A 13,627-nucleotide genomic window follows, 5' to 3' on the forward strand; every position below is an offset into this window, starting at 1 on the left:
TCTCCGGCCTATCACCCTCACCTTAACCTCCTTCCACCTATCGCATTCCCAATGCCCCTCCCCCAAGTCCCTCCTCCCTACCTTTTATCTTAGCCTGCTTGGCACACCTTCCCAATTCCTGAAGAAGGGCTTATGCCTGAAACGTCGATTTTCCTGCCCCTTGGATGCTGCCTGACCTGCTGCGCTTTTCCAGCAACACATTTTTCAGCTCTGATCTCCAGCATCTGCAGTCCTCACTTTCTCCTAGCATGTTGCTACCACAAGCTATTAAGAACGACACACATTCAGCTTAATGGAGGGGCCATTCCAGCAGTAGTCTGGCGTGTACCATCAAAAGCCCAAGGCTCCATCCCCAACAGGCATCAAATACCAACTCTGTAGCCTAACAATCCAAATGGAGGATCAATAAAGGAAAGAACTGCAGATACTGGAAACAAAAACAGAATTTGCTGGGGAAGCCCAGCAGGTCTGGCAGCATCTGTGGAGAAGAAAAGCCAGCGTTAAGTCCGGTGACCCTTCTTCAGAACCAATGGACGGGTTTCCTGCCTGAGTCTAGTTTCCTGCTGCCTCCCCACCCACCTGAAAAATCACAATGTATTACTTTACCTCCATGTTGAGGTGCCCTCAATATCTACCAACTGTCTCACAGTGTTCACCTCTTCCGCTGGACTGTCAAGGCTGCCAGCCCTGTGATTAGGTCTACAATGCCAACAGCCCCTACAAACACAATTTTAAGGGTGGTCAACATGCAGACAGCCAATTAGGAGTCTGGTACCAAGAAAATAATTTAGCCAGTCTGAACCTCCCTTTTGTTTTAGGAGATCAGGGCCTGGGAGAATCAGCCCTAGGGTCTGAGAGACAATCAGTATTGTTGGTTAAACCTGAAACGACCAGCAGGATTGTAGTCTCAGTTAGCTGACTTAAATGAAATTTATTTAGTTTAAATGGAATTAGAAGCATCACTTCGCGTGAGCAGATAATATTTCTGGTGCAGTATTGCTGAGGGATGCTGCACTACAGGGGATCCTGTAGTCCGACATACAAACACTCATCCAGATGAAAATGATTCCATACAGGAATGTAATCTGACAGATCTGACAGATGAATGTTTCCTTATCCTTATGAGCAGCTCCTTTATTGACCTGCATTGTTTTCTGATGAAGGACTTATGCCTGAAATGTCAATTCTTCTGCTCCTTGGATGCTGTCTGACCTGTTGTACTTCTCCACTCCAGCATCTGCAGTCCTCACTTGCTCTCTGAATTGTTTTCTGACTTGCATTCAAATTGACTTGCAAACAGACTCCAGAATGAACCTTTTTCCAATCTAGGGACTGCCTGGATCGCATTTCTTATCTTTCACTCTTTGAGAAGAATCGAGAGTTCTCACTGGACCCTGGCCAACATTCCCTCCCAGCCAGGGAAACGCCCCTTTGCTTTTTGAGAACTGTACTTGGACTAATTCCTCTTTGTACCAACGATTGATTACATTTGAAAACTGATTCGTCGTTTTTTGTGTAAATGCTTCAGAATGTATGGAGAAATAGATAAATATCATGTAGGTTACATTGTTAAATATATTATAAAATATAGTACATTGTCACAGTACTCTCTGGAAAACAAGCCTTTATAAGACGTTTACATTATTATATCTGACTGTTTTATCCTGGCAGCAGACTTAAAGACACGCAATAAACTGGTTAAGGGAGTCTGCTACTCAGATAAAGAAACCAAATTTAGATATGTAATCATTGGAAGCTTAACTCCTGCTATCAAAATTAAAACAAGCTCAGTACAGAAGCAACTTAGCTTGCCTCTGTTAGGGGAATGCTTAATAGCTGAGTTTTTCTTCAGTAATGAGACATTCATTCCATCAGAAGGGGAGAGTACAGAGGAAAACTGGCAGAATCTGCTTTGTCCAAACCATGCCAGATTTGGCTTCCTGTTGGCCAACTGCAGAGCTCTGCTAACACAGCCACTGGCATGGAAAGTTGCCAGCTCTTGAAAAAAACAGTTGCCAAAATGTTGCAATGGATCCCTTTATAAATCAAACACCTTCCTATTCCTGACAATGTGTTAAAAGATTATTGAATAAAGACAAAGAAAGTTCAGAAAAATTACACAATATTGTATTATAAAGAAGCACTGTCTTTTTTTTCTAGCAATTAGGAAACTTCTCGTTATTATTCAGTTAACTGAAATGGAAAAGCCTCACCCTTCCTGACAACTCATAGCTGGCCTGCAACTGGTAGTGGATGGTAACTGTCCCTGTATAAAACAAATTTAAACAAGATTTTTCTGTGTCTATGGGACTTCATGTAGTAGCTAGGGTCCTACCATATATCACAATTTTTTTAAATTGTTCTAATTCATTGAATACTGTTGGTTGGTGTTACATTTGGGATTCTATTATGCCTCCAGAGATTTACTGTCATCAATGAGCCAAGTGTTTGTGCGTCTGGCAAACGAGTCTGGTCTGCAGTTGAAACTGAAAAAAAAAACAAGGAACGCTAAATCTGCATTAACTACTGGCATGATAGGGTATTAAGTAGTGACTGGGAGATAGGTAAATAGGAGGCACATCACATTAGTATTGTGGAGTTCTGTCTGATCCACCAATGTTTTACCAACCCTGCCACTCCCAAACCCTCTCCCCACCCGCATCCTCTGTACTGCTTCTGAATGCAAGAATGCCATAAAGAGATGATACTTGGGTGTGCAAAGAGGCATTAACAATATTATGGTGCTGATGATTGGTAAAAATGACAAACACCTCTCCCACTCTTGTCCTCGGCAAAATGTCAAACCAAATAGTAAACTGTTGAATGTGTAAATCTATAAGTAAAATAAATGGGTGAATGAGCAGCTCTTATTGGATCTGTCATTTTCTTCTCAGACTTGAGTGGCAGTGTCCCAGTATTGCACTCATCATAAAGTAAACATTAGGGCTTGGTGTGTACCAGTTAGAAACACTGTTCTTTTTCCTGGAAGCACTGAATTGTGTGCAGCCTGTATGCATCGGAAATTCGAGATTCAGTCTTTCCTGGGCTTTGTTTTCCTTAAAATAGTGATATAAAAATAAATAATTTCAATATTATCTGTGGTTCTGCAGCACTACATAGTTACAAAGGAATATACTTTATTATCACAAATAATAAAGTTAGCCCCTAGTTTAATTTGAATATAATTTCTTTGATTATGATAATGCTTGATCATCAGCCTTGATCATATTGAATGGTGGTGCAGGCTCGAAGGGCAGAATGGCCTACTCCTGCACCTATTGTCTATTGTCTTTAAAAACACCTCATTGGCTAGACAGTGCTTTGGTACAATGTGGGGTTGTGAAAAGCACTTTAAAAATGCAAGTATTTTTACTTTAGTTTGATTTTAATGAATGTTAGGGTAAATCTTCAGTTGCATTATTGTGAAAGATGATAATGTCATTTTGAAACAATTCTACTCCTGTCTCCTAGTGCTCTTGCCTCAGCTTGCTGTATGTTTTGATGCAGTCATGTCTGTACTAAGAGCTTTGGGGGCAAAAGGAGAGTGTCATCACTTGCTGCACCATGTCGTGTCTCATGAAAGGAATGTAAGGTCGGATAGTTCTCTTTTAATTTGGACCGGGGAGACTCAGATCTGGCACCCTAATCTCAGTGACAAAGTTGTAAGGTGAAATATTTAGCTTCTGTGGAAAGAAAAATTAAGCAGGATGTCCAACAGATGTCCATCTGCTAATGCCCATGTATGTACACCATCAGTATGTCTACAAACAATTGTGTCTATTGCCAGAATCATGGAGGTGATGTGGGTCTTGGCCACTAGCTGGTGATTAGGCAGGGTCCCAGATCCTCTATTTTTGAGATGTCCTCTGTGCGCCACTCAGGTATTTAACAGGTCAGCAGCAAGCTATCCTCAGGGATCAAGGAACTGGAAGGACAAGTCCTGCCCAATGTGTGTTGCCAGCCAATCGGACACTACTAATACTATTGAATGGCAGCATGACTGCGGAGGATGGTGTCTCCTCAGTGACCCCAACTTGATCCCAGGTCATAAATAGGGTGATTGCAGCAGGGAGGTATTGGGGAAGAGGGTTTGGAAGGGGAATTGGCAGCATTAGTGACTCTCAGTGGGAGCCCTTTCTGATGCTGGGTCTCTCTTTCAATGTCTCTTGTCATGGGACACATTGTTATGCCACTCACTGGGGTGTCACAATTGTTACACTTGCTGCTGAGTTAATACTAGTGGTGATGAGATGAGGCTGTTAAGTGAATATTAATTGGCCACTTAAGGACTTCAACGCACAGTTTGGGGCTGTTAATCCATGGGCCTTCCCCCCCCTCTCCAAGATTTAATCAGGGTAAAAGCAGAAATATTGCAAAGTGCCACCAACACCTGATTAAATGCCTTCCCCCCAACCCACCCCCACCACAGCATGAAACTTGCCACAGGGAGAGAGCAAAAGATTCTGGTCAATGCGTCTGTTGACTGGACTATCCATGTATTGGTTAATAGATACTGACCTCCCTGAGGCCAGGCTAAAACAACAGTGTTATAAATCCAACTTTACAACCTGTGAGGCTGAACAGAAGCTGAAGCAGATCATAAACTGAGGTTAAATTAGATCTCCCTCCTTCTTCTTTCCAATCACCTTAAATCTGCCCCACCCCCACCCCAGTTATGACCCTTCCTGTCAATGAAAGCACTTCCTGCCTCAAGAGAAAGTACCAGTCCTCCTGCCTTTTTGTTATTTCTGCAGGTTCCAGATTTAAAATACTATCGTGAAAATGATAGATGACTAAAACATCAGGAGAATTATAGTATTCCCAAATCCACAGCCGGTTTCTTTAACTCATCATCTTGTTCAAACAAACCATAACACCATTTTCATTCCATAAACGTTTGCCCACCTGAAAAAATGTTGCTAATAAATACAGGTTGGTTGCAGTCTAACAGCTTTAAACAGGGTTCCTTATATACCCTTTCCCAAGTTCTTTAACTTACAAGTGAGAGAAGCCTATGGACTTCTGTTATCATTAAGATTAAGATTCATCATTTGTTCTCTCTGCTACTCCTCCTACTATTTTCCAACAAAATGAATCCTTCAGTGGATTTCCTGTGCTATTACTGAGAATGGTATTTCCAGAATCTCTCCAAGTTCACCTTGTCCATTAAACTTATGGAGGGTTGGTGACAAACTTCGTATTATTCAAGTGCATGAAAGGAAAATTGTCATCTGTTGCAAATCCTCTAATAACTGAAGAGTCCTGTGCCAGATGGACACAAACTCTAGCTAACGAACTTCCAGTTCAAATCTGTATTTTCCTTATTGGTGGTCAGGGAAAGCTTTGCTTAGTCACATCTGGCCTGAATGTTCTGAGATTGGTGTTTTTGAAATACAGAATGTCAGCAGTTCCTTCCATGCAGACAGTCAGCTGCAGTATTTTCAAAAGGGAAATTGTAAAACCCTTCACATTGCAGATAATGTAAAAGCTTTCAGATGATATTGGGAGCCTGCTAAATTAAATTGATTTTTTCTTAAGGTAGCCTTCATGCTGAGGCCAGCATGATGAAGGACCATGCCATTTTGTCTTGTCCAATTCCCGATGAACAGTTGTCCACTCAACTTCCCTGCCGTTCCACATTCTTAAAATGGTATCAATTTCCTGTCTCCAGCATCTGCAGTCCTCACTTTCTCCTAATCAATTTCCTGTCCCCTAGGTTACGACCTTATCTATTTCAAAATCACCATTATCACTCTCCTCCTCCATCCTTGACCATTCTTTTCTTGAAAACTACTATCTCCAACATACCTTTCAATTCTAAAGTGCTTCTGTATCTGAGGAGTCACATTGTGTAATCATCAGCGAACATCCCCACTTCTGACCATATAATGGAGAGAAATACATTGATGAAGCAGCTGAAGACGATGCTTCATAAGATACTATGTGGTCGGCACGGTGGCACAGTGGTTAGCACTGCTGCCTCACAGCGCCAGAGACCCGGGTTCAATTCCCACCTTAGGCGACTGTCTGTGTGGAGTTTGCACGTTCTCCCCGTTTCTGCGTGGGTTTCCTCCGGGTGCTCCGGTTTCCTCCCACAGTCCAAAGATGTGCAGGTCAGGTGAATTGGCCATGCTAAATTGCCCGTAGTGTTAGGTAAGGGGTAAATGTAGGGGTATGGGTGGGTTGCGCTTCGGCGGGTCGGTGTGGACTTGTTGGGCCGAAGGGCCTGTTTACACACTGTAATGTAATCTAATCTAAAAAATATACTACTGTGGAGGTATTCTGGAGCTGAGATGACTAACTGTCAATAATTACAGCTATCTTCCTCTGTGTCTGGTATGATTCCAACCAGAAAGAATTTTCTCCCTGATGCCCATTGACTCCAGTTTTCCTAGGGCTTGTTGATGCCATATTCAGTAATGCTACCTTGATATCAATGGCAATCACACTCACCTCACCTCTGGGATCCAGCTCTTTTGTCCATGTTCGAACCAAGACTGTAATAAGGTCAGGAGCTGAGTGGCCCTGGCAGAACCCAAACTCACCGAGCAGGTGATTGCTGAGCAGGTGCTGCTTGATAGCACTGTTGATGACACCTTCACTCGCTTTACTGATGATTGAGAGTACCGGTAGATTGTTGCTAATTGGCCACAGGATTTGTTCTGCTTTGTGTGTACAATCCATACCAGGGCAACAGTCTGCATTGTTGGGTAGATGTCAATGTTGTAAATGTACCAGAACAGAGCTTCAAGGGGTGCAGAATATTCTGGAGCACATATCTTCAGTACTATTCCTGGAATGCTGTCAGGGTCCACAGCCTTTGTGCCTTTTTGGCATCCATAGTACCCTTTCTTGATATCACGGGAGTGAAACAAATTGACTGAAGACTACCTGCAGTGAGGCTCAGGATTCTGGGTCATTGCCTCAGCACTTCTGGCTCATGATTGCTGCAAACACTTCATCCTTAAGTTTTTCACTGATGGCTCTCCTATCACTGAAATATGGATAATTGTGGAACCTCCTCCTCTCGTGAGTTGTTTAATTGCCATTTAAATTTGGATGTGACAGGACTGCATAGCTTAGATGTGATCTGTTGGTTTTGGAGTTGCTTAGTTCTGTCTATCACTTGCTGCTTCTGGTGTTTGCTACAAGGAATCCTGTGCTGTAGCTTCACTCGGTCAACATCTCCTGTTTAGCTGTGTCATTGCCCTTGGCGTGCTCTCCTGCACTCCACATTGAACCAGAATGATCCTCTGGCTGATGTTAAATGGTAGAGTGGGGGATATGCTGAGCTACATGTTTGCAGATCGTGCTGCAGTACAGTTCTGCAATTACTGTTGGCCAGTGGTGCTATATGGATGTCCAGTTCTGAGTTGCCAGATTGCTCATTCAGTACTCACTCTCATTGAAAAATTCTTCAGCTAAAATTGGTATGCTAAAAGCTGACATATTTGGCCTCTATGACAAAAGCACCTACATTAAAGATCCCAGTACTCCTGCTAGGTGGGCCTCCAGCTTCTGACTCATGCACACTGGTCCTCTCTCCAACCTAACCACAGCAACCTGGTACCTGACTCAAGTACTGCAAGCCTCTCGAGGTCTTCATCCAAGTTATTGGGACCTCATGTATACTATGTCTTCATGTATTCCCCTCACCACTACCACCACCATCCATTGCAAGAATTGCCCCCTTGTCACTGATTCCATCCTCTTCTATGTGACTGTCTCACATTGATCTGGCATTTATAAAACCTCAGTATTGTGCATATCTGAACTCACATCTTACTTCCCTTTAACAAAGTCTGTCGCACTCCACCCCTGTAAACTTGCCCTTCTTCATTTTTATTGTAGCCCATTCAATCATAGGTCTCTCATTTATGTGTTAGACCAATCTAACAGTTGCTAAACAGCTTCTTATCAACCATCTTCAACAGATTTCAGCTCAATAAAAAATAAGCTCCACCTTAACATGCGTAGACTTCAGATCAGAGTCGAAGAGTGTGTTGCTGGAAAAGCACAGCAGGTCAGGCAGCACCTGAGGAGAGGAAAATCAACGTTTTGAGCATAAGCTGCTCGACTCTGATCTCCAGGACCTGCAGTCCTCACTTTCTCAGAGACTCCGGATCAACCAGCGCCACTGACCTTGGGGATCTGTGTTTACTGCTATCTGTGCTTATTCAATGTCTCAAATTTAAAACTTTCAATCCAGCATGTCCACCTATTTATGGTCTTTGCCCTGCCTACACATGCAGCCTCTTGCAATTCTCGACTGACTCCATTAAATTTTCATTCAGCTAACTTTGCTTCCTCCTGAGTTGTCTGACTGTAAACTACATATTGATGATAATGACTTCAGAATCATAGTCCAGAGTCTGGAATTCCCTCCCGAAATTACTTTGGCTCCCAAATTCTCTTTCCTTCTATATTACCAATGAACAAACTTTTGCTCACCTTATTTGATTTCTCCTTCTTTGATTCAATATGTCTTTTCCCCTCTGCTGATATGGTTCACCTTGAATTTTTTATAAATGCAAGTTGTCATTGGCTTTCTGGTCAGAAAACAGCAATCTGTTGTTAGTAATCCTGGGGAAAACCATTTCCTGCCATTTGTGGACCTACACATTGATGTTACAAGTTGTACAAATGACTCATTTACAGTCTCACATTCTTCTACAAATTCCCTTTCTTTTCTCAACAGGTTGAGATTGGATAGCTCAAGAAGGTTGCTTCCTATGAACTGATTGTTTTGGGTTGAATTTTGGTAGCACCTCCAAAACCTGTGATTCCATCACCTAAATTGGAAAAAGGCAGCAGATGCCTGGGAACACCATAAACTGCTCCCCTCCAAGTTACACATCATCCTGACTTTGAAACGTATCACAATTCTGTGTCTGCTGCTGTGTCTGGAGTTCCCTATCTCACCATATTGTAAAAAGAGCATTTTCACAACACACACTGCAATCAAGAAATACCAGCCAACACCTTCTCAGGGCATTAAACTCTGGCCTTACCTGTGATGTCTCTATTTTGGAAATGTGATAAGTTCCAATTAAGCAGCAAATTCACCCTGTCAGAATCAATTAAGGGTAAGAATTTAAATGTGAATTAACCAATCTGGAGGTCTGTGCGAAGCACCAAATTCTTAAGGCAGGAACTTTCATACAATTTGAATTGAAAATCAATAGATTATTCAAATAGAGTGATTTTAATTTAGAAGTAGACTGTATACATGCACAATGTAAAACAGCTAATGTACAAAAATGAAATATGCCATCTAACTCAGTGATACATATATACATTAAACGTCACGCTAATGTTGACAAAATATTTCTGATTTGATATGCTGGTTTCTAAAACATTTTTTTAAGACACTAGCAAAGGTTATCACTTGGACCTTTCTTCTTAAACACAAAACAATCCACATTTGGCTGAATGATTTCAAAGTTTTCATTTGACACAAAACTTAGAAGAATTGTAAACTGTTAGGAAGACAGTGTGGAATTCCAAAAGGATGTTGACAAGTTGGAGTGAGTGGATAAATGGCACATGATGTTCAATGAAGAGAAGTGTGAGATGATACATTTTGGGAGGAATAACATTAAGAGACAATATAAAATAGAAAATAGGTGTACAATTCTGAAGAGGGATGTGTCTGTGTATATACACAAGTCATTGAAGGTGGTAGTATTGGTCGAGAACAGTGAACAAACCATACACGAATATTAAACAACGAAACACAGTTGCTGGACGTCTGACAGGAAAACAGAAATTGCTGAGGAAATTCAGCAGGTCTGGCAGCATCTATGGGAAGAAAACAGAGTTAACATTTTGAGTAGTATCCTTGGTTTTACTACTGTGAGCATACAGTACAAGAGCAAGCAGGTGATGTTGAATTGTAGAAAACACTCGTTAGACCTCAGCTGGAGGATTGTGTGTAAGTGGGGGCACCACACAACAGAGAAGATGGAAATGCATTGGAGAGTGCAGAAGTGATTTACAGGCATGGCTCCAGGAAGTAGAAACCTCAGTTATGAAGACAGATTGAAGTCATTCAGGCTGTTCTCCATAGAGAGAAGAAGACTGAGAGAGTTGATGAAGGTTTGCTACATTGAATCAAGTTCTCAAAAAAAACCCCAAAAACCTGGATCATGTTCTTGAAAACCTGATTATTCAAAACTCTTTTAGCAACACTGAGCAGTTGAACCTGTTAACTGCATTTAACAGATGGGCACATGCAATAGATGAGAGATAAGTAAATAAATATAATTGGTCAGCCCTCTTGTGGCGCAGTGGTAATGTCCCTACCTCTGTACCAAGAGGTCTGGGTTCATGGCCCACCTGCTTCAAAGGCATACAATAACATCTCTGAACTGGTTGATTAGTAAAATAGGTTATATCAAAATTTCTATATAATTAGTTAAATATGAAACCGAGGTCAAAGTTAGTGATGGTCAAGACTACCTCTGGCCTAACATATGGTGCTTAAAAGATGGTATCAAAAAGGTATGTACTTAACTTGGTTCAAGGAGGAGATTATTCACACACACACACACAGACACACACATACACACACACAACTTGATACCAACCACCACTTCCTTCCTGCCCTGATTTGTGAACAGATCCAGTTTGGAGCCAAGAGGAACAGGGATGTTAGGCAACCCCCAGGAATTATAGTCAAGAGTGTGGTGCTGGAAAAGCACAGCAGGTCAGGCAGCATCTGAGGAGCAAGCGAATTCTTGATGAAGGACTTTTGCCCGAAACGTCGACTCTCCTGTTCCTTGGATGCTGCCTGATCTGCTGTGCTCTTCCAGCACCCCACTCTTGACTCTAATCTCCAATATTTGCAGTCCTCACTTTCACCCACAGGAATTATGCCTATTCCAATCACCCATACCTGCCCCACCAAACACACCCCCACTCTGCCAACTGTAACCCACTCCAATTCCCCTCATAGGAAGTACCCAAAGATTGCTAATGGTGACATGGACCACCTAGGATTGATATCTTTGCACAATGTCACAGTTTACGAAACCAGTGAACGAACCTTTATCCATCCATTAGCTTCTTGTGTCAGACTGGACACAAGATTTGATCCAGACTAATTTCTAAGTTAGAGAGTGATACAGCAAAAGATGCAATAGAGGCACATTCCCAGGAAGTTTAAGCAGATGTGTGAAAAATAGTTGTTATGCTTGACAAGTAATAGTAACAAAGAATAACATAACTCCAGAACTAAAAGTTAAATGCAATAATATCATCATACAAACTCTCCTGTGTCAGGTTGTAGCCAACAAACACAAAACCACTGTCATTTTAGTAAAATGCATGTGTGAAATGTTTTGTCTCTGTTGCTCTGAAAACAGCACGAAACATTTGTTGATTTTATGTATCCAAATACAGCTAATGGTTGGGGACATCATTTGTAACTGGATGACAGATCAATTATGGGTGGTGAAGTAATAGAATGAATTAAATAAGGAAAAGTATGAAATCAGATGCGTTATTCCACAACTTTTGAGCATATAGACTTAAGTATTATTTGTTTTCTATGATGTATTGTAATCCATATATTAAATATGTCTGCAGACAACATTGTTTCTTCTGCTGCTGACTGATAGTACATTAACGCAGTTGTAGAGCATGTTTCATTGAGGTGAAAGCTCAAGGAGTGTTTATATTATATAATACCTGCTTGAGTGGCGCCAGATTCCTGAAGTGTGGATTTTGGGGAGCCAAATGCAACTCAAATGTAAAATTGCTGGCTCATACTATGTTAGGATGCTGGAAAAGCTAGTTTTATAGTAAGTCTTCCATTTGGCTGGTGATTTCTGACAACTTGCTTGACAGTAATTGGCAATCGGTGCCTAAGAGCCCAGAGATAAAACAGATATGAGGCTTGAGTTTTGGAAATGTCTCAATTTTTCATTGATTAGACTTTCTTTCCCCCTCTTTTTTTGTTGTTTTTGTATTATTGCCGACACTTTCTTTCACATCATTTAATGCTGAAGATTTACATATGTTTCAATCTCTTTCTGAAGCCCTGTATATTAGTACTGTTACTTAGGATCATGAACAAGTGTGCATTCACAGGCTGCGGCTATTATAGTGCCATACAATAAATCCACAGGTGTGTACAGCTCATAAAATCAAGCTCTCCTTCATTAATTGACTTCTAAAACCTCGCTATGACAGAGAGACCAGTACCTGTCCACAAAAATACACGTACATTTGATGCATTAGAACAGATACACACAAGTGTTATTTACAACTAAATAAACTGCACTTAGACCCATATTCTGAAAGCAAAAGTTCTATTCAAAATTAATGTCTCCATCTAGTTCTCCATTTATTCATTTGCTGTCACATGACATTTCCAATCAAAAAATTCAGAATACAAATGCAATTCTCACCAGTATCAAACCCTATTTGACAAAACTCTTGCAGGAGTTGGAGTTTAGGCAGAATTACCCTTTAGTACTCAACGGATTAAACATTTTAAAAAGTCCTTGCACCCAACTTATTTGCTGTATCTCGTGTAATTGTAATTAGAAACATACCGTATGCTGCAATAATTATTATATTCTTACAGCTGGAAAGATCACATTAACGTTTGTAAACTGTAATCAGTAACCACTTCCATTAAAATATTTAATGTGGCATTTTTCAAAGCTGGCTGACAATTCAATTATTCCCAAATAACACTACAAAGAAACCTTTAAAAAATGTCTGGTAATTTACTAGTACCGATGTGTAAACGCTCAGAAAACTGCAGTGTCAGTGAGTCCAACCGGCTCTGCTTCCTGCAGTTTAATCAGGAATGCATATTGCTGCCTTTGTGATTCTCCAAAGTGGTATCAGTGGAAACAAGTATGGGCTGATTGAAGACTGAGGCTCCTAACCTCCTGAGTTCTGACTTTCCCACAGCAGCTTAAACAACCCCAGCAGTCAATGAGACTGAGCATTTTCTTAGAATCACACATCTCACTATTGCAAACCTTAAAAAAGAGCAAAAAAAAAACCAAGTTACCTTTAATACTGAGCAATCAAAGAACATACAATCTTCTGGTCATACAATAGGCTTAAAAGGAGAAACAGGCTTATGGTAGTTACAATCTAAACATTCGCAAAACCTGCTGGCTAAAAACAAAACAGTGTACCTGAGAGATCGTATTCCTTTTTTTGGCCTTTCTAAAGAGATCTTCTTTTGCTTTCCACACGCAGTGCACTCTCACAGGACCACACAGTTCCTACTGTACAGCTTTCCTCTCTAACCCCCACTCAGATGTGATGACACGCTCTAACCCCAACCATCTGTTGAAACACGTCTTCAACCACTCGGCACAAGACAGCCTACTCAATCCAATCACTGGAGCTGGGTGGCTCTTAAAAAGCAGGAGGCTGGGACAAGGACATAAAAACTTTAGTTTTTTAAGACTCAAAGCACCAGTAACCTGAGAGCGTGTGAAAGAGGAGACTGCTATAAATGAGGGGAAGGGGGGAAGGGGGGGGGGTACTGGAGGACGAGGGGGAAGAGTGATCCCCCCCCCCATTAGTTAAGCTGTTATTTAACACAACTCCCTGTAATCTAAGAGACATACTCCCCCGCCCTCCCCATCCCCCGACG

The 13,627-nt window shown here is 41.3% G+C and overlaps 1 protein-coding gene across 4 annotated transcripts in view; it reads right to left on the bottom strand.

Moving 5' to 3' along the window:
- Positions 1 to 13,425, bottom strand: part of sulf1 (sulfatase 1) — a 308,830-nt gene extending 295,405 nt beyond the window's left edge. For 3 of the 4 annotated variants that reach the window (XM_043689233.1, XM_043689232.1, XM_043689230.1), the window contains exon 1: positions 13,161 to 13,424. The gene's annotated coding sequence lies outside the window, so the exon portion shown is untranslated. Of the gene's footprint in view, positions 1 to 13,160 lie in introns of all 4 variants that reach the window. The other variant, XM_043689229.1, reaches the window with a different exon arrangement.
- Positions 13,426 to 13,627: the final 202 nt, after the last annotated feature.

This window comes from Chiloscyllium plagiosum, chromosome 4 (assembly GCF_004010195.1).
Source record: "Chiloscyllium plagiosum isolate BGI_BamShark_2017 chromosome 4, ASM401019v2, whole genome shotgun sequence".
NCBI lineage: Eukaryota > Metazoa > Chordata > Chondrichthyes > Orectolobiformes > Hemiscylliidae > Chiloscyllium > Chiloscyllium plagiosum.